This window comes from Diachasma alloeum, unplaced genomic scaffold, assembly GCF_001412515.2.
Source record: "Diachasma alloeum isolate Michigan unplaced genomic scaffold, Dall2.0 Dall_scaffold_00192, whole genome shotgun sequence".
NCBI lineage: Eukaryota > Metazoa > Arthropoda > Insecta > Hymenoptera > Braconidae > Diachasma > Diachasma alloeum.
Window position 1 is genome coordinate 137,262 of NW_021680357.1, and position 6,723 is coordinate 143,984.

At 37.7% G+C, this 6,723-nt stretch overlaps 1 protein-coding gene across 1 annotated transcript in view; it reads left to right on the top strand.

The window, feature by feature from the left end:
• Nucleotides 1-6,723, top strand: part of LOC107048424 (cytoplasmic polyadenylation element-binding protein 2) — a 158,506-nt gene that overhangs the window by 114,468 nt on the left and 37,315 nt on the right. The gene's annotated exons all lie outside the window — the stretch shown is intronic.

The window sequence follows — 6,723 nt, forward strand, 5'->3', positions numbered from 1 at the left end:
GTTACGGTCTCATTGTCGATGTCACGTCATTATTCCGTGATATAGAACAAAATTAATAAAACGGGTGCATATTTGCGCTTTTCAATTGGGCTCGTTAGAGAACTGATTGTAAAGAGCGGATTCTTTTCATGTTGGTGGAATGTCTGGAGCCGGAATAATTCCAATGTGCTTCCAGTCGGGAGTAATGAGACATTGTGAATAATTGTGCTGTCTGAAGGTACTTTTTCAATGTTTGAAATGTTGCGGAATAATTCCGAGACTGCTCTGTCGAATGCAATTTTATCAGTGGAATCAACAAACTGTTACACTAGACAACGCTGATAAGTATAATCTAGGCCAATGACAGCTGCTAAGCTACTGTCCCGATTCAACGTGTGAATTATAATTATATAGAGGACAGGGGGGTAAAATTAATTGGCTTCAATGATTTTGTGGTCGAATTCAGTTATTTTCACTATAAATCACTCTCTCTCTCTCTCTCTGTTCTTCATTTCAAGAATATTTATATTTCGTTGGCCAACAGCTACCGGTCAGGAAGGTTATGATAACCGTAGTACAGGGACGCCGCCGCATGGCGGCGCAGTAGACCGCAACTACTAAATACTATTCCCCAATGTCCACGAAAATTCAATTTTTCCCAGCAACATGCTGATTTCCCACTTCAAGATATCAATTCCAACAGCAGTTACCATGTTGTTCAATAACTCTAATTCGAAGATGATTCCAACGCATCGTAACACGTGCCAACTGCCCTCGAGATAAGATTTTCCTCGAGATATTACGACCTGAGTTGGCCGTGCCACGTGATTAATTCCCCCGGTAAATCAAGAGAAGTTGAAAAAGAAAAATCCATCCCTGCCGGTAGGTTGAAATCGAACGTTCTGAGTGGAAACATCCCAATTAATCGTTCAGAATGGAATACCAGATTTGCGGGGAATCCGGCATTTCACCGCATCTCAAGGTTATGATAACCGTAGTACAGGGACGCCACCGCATGGCGGCGCAGTAGACCGCAACTACTAAACACTATTCCCCAATGTCCACGAAAATTCAATTTTTCCCAGCAACATGCTGATTTCCCACTTCAAGATATCAATTCCAACAGCAGTTACCATGTTGTTCAATAACTCTAATTCGAAGATGATTCCAACGCATCGTAACACGTGCCAACTGCACTCGAGATAAGATTTCCCTCGAGATATTACGACCTGAGTTGGCCGTGCCACGTGATTAATTCCCCCGGTACATCGAGAGAAGTTGAAAAAGAAAAATCCATCCCTGCCGGTAGGTTGAAATCGAACGTTCTGAGTGGAAACATCCCAATTAATCGTTCAGAATGGAATAGCAGATTTGCGGGGAATCCGACATTTCACCGCATCTCAAGGTTATGATAACCGTAGTACAGGGACGCCACCGCATGGCGGCGCAGTAGACCGCAACTACTAAACACTATTCCCCAATGTCCACGAAAATTCAATTTTTCCCAGCAACATGCTGATTTCCCACTTCAAGATATCAATTCCAACAGCAGTTACCATGTTGTTCAATAACTCTAATTCGAAGATGATTCCAACGCATCGTAACACGTGCCAACTGCACTCGAGATAAGATTTCCCTCGAGATATTACGACCTGAGTTGGCCGTGCCACGTGATTAATTCCCCCGGTACATCGAGAGAAGTTGAAAAAGAAAAATCCATCCCTGCCGGTAGGTTGAAATCGAACGTTCTGAGTGGAAACATCCCAATTAATCGTTCAGAATGGAATACCAGATTTGCGGGGAATCCGGCATTTCACCGCATCTCAATTTCTCCGAGATTGACGCGTGGAAAAGCACACAGGGGCGGGGTGCACTCGTACGTGCGAGAGCCTTATACAACGCAATATTGAGGCCTTCAGCCACGTGCTCTGGGGATGTTTACACGGCTCCATACGTAGACGTGGGTAATATTTGCATGGATAATGTCGTTTCTCGTATGCACGCGCGCATATCCCCTACCCTCGTATCTGGAATATGGAATTCACATTATCATTCACATTGTCCGGTGATCCCGACTGCCAGGGAAATACTCTATTTTCTTTTCACTGATCTTATTATTAGAAATTTACGGGAGCAGTATAAGTAATGCATTATTATTAGAGTATATTATTATTCCTGTCGCATATTATCGAGAATTTTTGACGGAAACTTTCGATACAATTCGTAGAAATTTTTACCGAGCGACAGCTCCACTGAAGTTTCAAGGAATTCCGTCAATTTGGTTGAAACAAGTGGACAATTATATTTTTTTTTATAAATTAACAATTTGCTTTTGAATGGGTTGACTTTTTAAAATTCTTATTCCAAAAAAAATTTTGCGTATTATTTCGTTTTAAATCCACCGGTTATTAAATTATGGCCTTTTACAGTTATAAAATGAGTTTCCGCCCTTTTCATTTGCATTCTAATGCAAACAAATATTTGACGCTCCACCGCTAACGAGGGGCTCTGCTGCCGTAGCACGGGGCAATATTTCCAAGCTGACTTCAACTATTCGCTGTTCCACCGCCTCAGGAAACCCCAAAACGCTTCACTCATGTGATTCCCCGTCTCACATGCAGAGAAAATTGTAGGGGGCGCACCATGGACATGCCGTGTTCCATATTCATGTGCCTCAGATGCAGATTTCACGGGGGCCGACGACAGCCGGTGAAACAATACATTAATTAGATGTTCGTTGGGCAGTCCTCGACTCAGTCTCTGTCTCCTCTGTCCTGCGCCTCTTTGTCTGCTCTCGTAGATACAATTCCTCTTCTTATTTACATTGGTAAATGATGCGTTATCATTCACATGTGTAGGAATTTTTCTGCGATGGAGAAAGAATTTTTTTATCCAACGCGGTATTGTAAATGCTCAGAGGAACCAAATAAGAAATGATTTCACGTCATTTCAATTTTTAAAGTTGAATATCGCAGAAACTGAACTATAAAACTTGACAAAAAATTCACCATATTCGGAATTTATCAATCTAGGATAACCAGACCAATAGGCAGACACCGACCAAAAGATAGACGATTTCTACCTTTTTTTAGTATTCTATAAAAAATATAATAGAAATTTTATTACAAATTTCCATTTTTGATAAAAAAAACTAATGTTTAATACTACGATGATTTTCTTATTTTTTATTGATGAACATTTTGAACGTAAAAAAACCAATTCTTGGGAGGTACAGTATTGGCCCTGAATGTTCATTACTGAGTTACTCCGAATTCCCTAATTACCTGTAGTTTCCTCATTTCTATGAATTTTAATGAGATAATGGCGCTGAAATTTACATTTTCCCTGGATGACGAAATTATTTTGAAATTTCAATCAAATCGTCGCTGCAAGAAATTCCCTCACAATTTGGTAATAGTTAACAAATCGTGGTACTAGGCAAGATGCCTCGTTAAGGTACATCCCAAGACAATAGCACCCAAAAATTAATCCCTATTGATTTCCAAAAAAAAAATTCTAAATGACTTAATTTGTTGGATTCTCATAAGTTATTGAATTTTTCTATCCTCATTCCAATTTCCATTTTTTAGAGTTGAATAGGGTAACCAGACCACCAGGTAGACACCGACCAAAAGATAGACGATTTCAACCTTTTTTTAGTATTCTATAAAAAATATAATAGAAATTTTATTACAAATTTCCATTTTTGATAGCAAAACTAATGTTTAATAATACGATGATTTTCTTATTTTTTATTGATGAACATTTTGAACGTAAAAAAACAAATTCTTGGGAGGTACAGTATTGGCCCTGAATGTTCATTACTGAGTTACTCCGAATTCCCTAATTACCTGTAGTTTCCTCATTTCTATGAATTTTAATGAGATAATGGCGCTGAAATTTACATTTTCCCTGGATGACGAAATTATTTTGAAATTTCAATCAAATCGTCGCTGCAAGAAATTCCCTCACAATTTGGTAATAGTTAACAAATCGTGGTACTAGGCAAGATGCCTCGTTAAGGTACATCCCAAGACAATAGCACCCAAAAATTAATCCCTATTGATTTCCAAAAAAAAAATTCTAAATGACTTAATTTGTTGGATTCTCATAAGTTATTGAATTTTTCTATCCTCATTCCAATTTCCATTTTTTAGAGTTGAATAGGGTAACCAGACCAACAGGTAGACACCGACCAAAAGATAGACGACTTCAACCTTTTTTTAGTATTCTATAAAAAATATAATAGAAATTTTATTACAAATTTCCATTTTTGATAGCAAAACTAATGTTTAATAATACGATGATTTTCTTATTTTTTATTGATGAACATTTTGAACGTAAAAAAACAAATTCTTGGGAGGTACAGTATTGGCCCTGAATGTTCATTACTGAGTTACTCCGAATTCCCTAATTACCTGTAGTTTCCTCATTTCTATGAATTTTAATGAGATAATGGCGCTGAAATTTACATTTTCCCTGGATGACGAAATTATTTTGAAATTTCAATCAAATCGTCGCTGCAAGAAATTCCCTCACAATTTGGTAATAGTTAACAAATCGTGGTACTAGGCAAGATGCCTCGTTAAGGTACATCCCAAGACAATAGCACCCAAAAATTAATCCCTATTGATTTCCAAAAAAAAAATTCTAAATGACTTAATTTGTTGGATTCTCATAAGTTATTGAATTTTTCTATCCTCATTCCAATTTCCATTTTTTAGAGTTGAATAGGGTAACCAGACCAACAGGTAGACACCGACCAAAAGATAGACGATTTCAACCTTTTTTTAGTATTCTATAAAAAATATAATAGAAATTTTATTACAAATTTCCATTTTTGATAGCAAAACTAATGTTTAATAATACGATGATTTTCTTATTTTTTATTGATGAACATTTTGAACGTAAAAAAAAATTCTTGCGAGGTACAGTATTGGCCCTCAGTGGCGGTGTGAGTAGTTGGACAACAGTCACGCAGTGTTGACGGAACAATATGAAAAAACAGTCATCAGGACAAATAAACACGGTATCTGTTCGATTATTATTATCGAAAAGGATCATTCTTCATTTTTAAACATGCAGAAGGATGAATTTGTTTGAGTAACCATTCAATATGAGCGTCTATCTATTGGTAACCCAGCGTCTATCTTCTGGTCAGTCGTCTATCTATTGGGTCTATTTGGGCTGTACCACACTTTTTCGTCATTTTATCATTTATTCCTCCATTGTTTCCACGTCAAATCATTATTTTCCCATAATTCATACATTTTTTCAGGTATAAAACCCATCATTGGCGTATTTAGGTGATTTATCAATTTTTTATCTCTAGACGCACCTCAAATTGTCCCTAACCGTCTATCTATTGGTCTGGTTACCCCACCACGGATTAGTTTTTTAAAAACATCGTAAGAACCGTTTTCTCATAAGATGGAAAAATCGAGTTCGGGGGAACCCAGAATCCCCGTTCGGTCTATGCCTCGCGTGCTAGAAACCCGCATTTCATTATTTATTATCTCCTAAACTGTGTAGTACAGCTAGTTAGAATTTTTTTCAATAGCTGGGGAATAAAACAAAAACATAAAAACATTATCTATGAAAAATATGCCGACAATCGTAAAAAAAACCTGTTTTCTAGGGATATACCTTAACCCAATCAAAACCGTCGACCCTCATGAACTTACGTCATTCTCAACAAAAGTACAATGTCAATATTAAAATGTCTACCCTTATCCAACAACAACCCCGTTGCCCCGCATACGAAAAAGACAATTCCCCCGTCAAGAGCAGGTAAATCCCAGAAAATTCGCCACAAACACAAATCCATACGAAATGAAGTGATACCATCGGATAAATCCCAGGATTACGAGACAGTTTCAAGCCACGGGTAAATGAAGAATATCTAAAGCTGGACGTTGTGGGCAAAAGCACGGGATATATCAGTCTCGAAATTGGATACAGAAACCGTAGAAAGATGAAAATGTTCGGTGTAAGTTGCGGAAGCGACGGCGAAGGGAAACAGGGGTCGAGCAGACCTACCCGGGGCGATGGAGATATCGGGTAAGAATATTGGTTTAGGACGCTTCGTTGCTCTCCCGCCGACGAAAATCTACCTTCAGGCGAAGTGAATTTCACACGGGAAAACGCTTCACTCTATATTTATTCGATACGTCCGCAAACTGCACACATTGATGATTTCTTGGGAAAATTTTCGATTTCAAAGGGGATAGTCCACTTGTGCCGCAGCAGGTCGAATTAAGATGCTTTTCCCCAAGTTGTTTTTAGTGTCTCAATTTAACCCCTGAAGTACACAGAAAACTACTTTTGATGAAGAAGGTTTACTTGATACAAGAAAATATTCTCTTGTCAATTTAAAAAATCGTGAAATCTCCTGATAAATCATTTTATTCTCAGACTGCGAGAAAAATGTTTTCCAAAGGATGAGATTCTCCTTTCCCGAGAGAATTTTTAAGCGTTCTCAAGACTGGAAAGGATGTCCTTCCCATACACTGCGAAAACTAATGTCTGAATTTCAGATAATTGTAGAGACTTTTCAAAAACTTTTGGGACAGTTTTGTAGGCACTTTTGAGACATTAAAATGTGTCTGAATCAATGGAGCTATTTCAATTTCAGACACCAAGATGTCTGAAATTAAGATACAGACATCAGTTTCAGACACAAGCGGTGTTTGAAATTTTCAGACACGTTTTTTTTTTTTTTTTTTTTTTTTTTTTTTTTTTTTT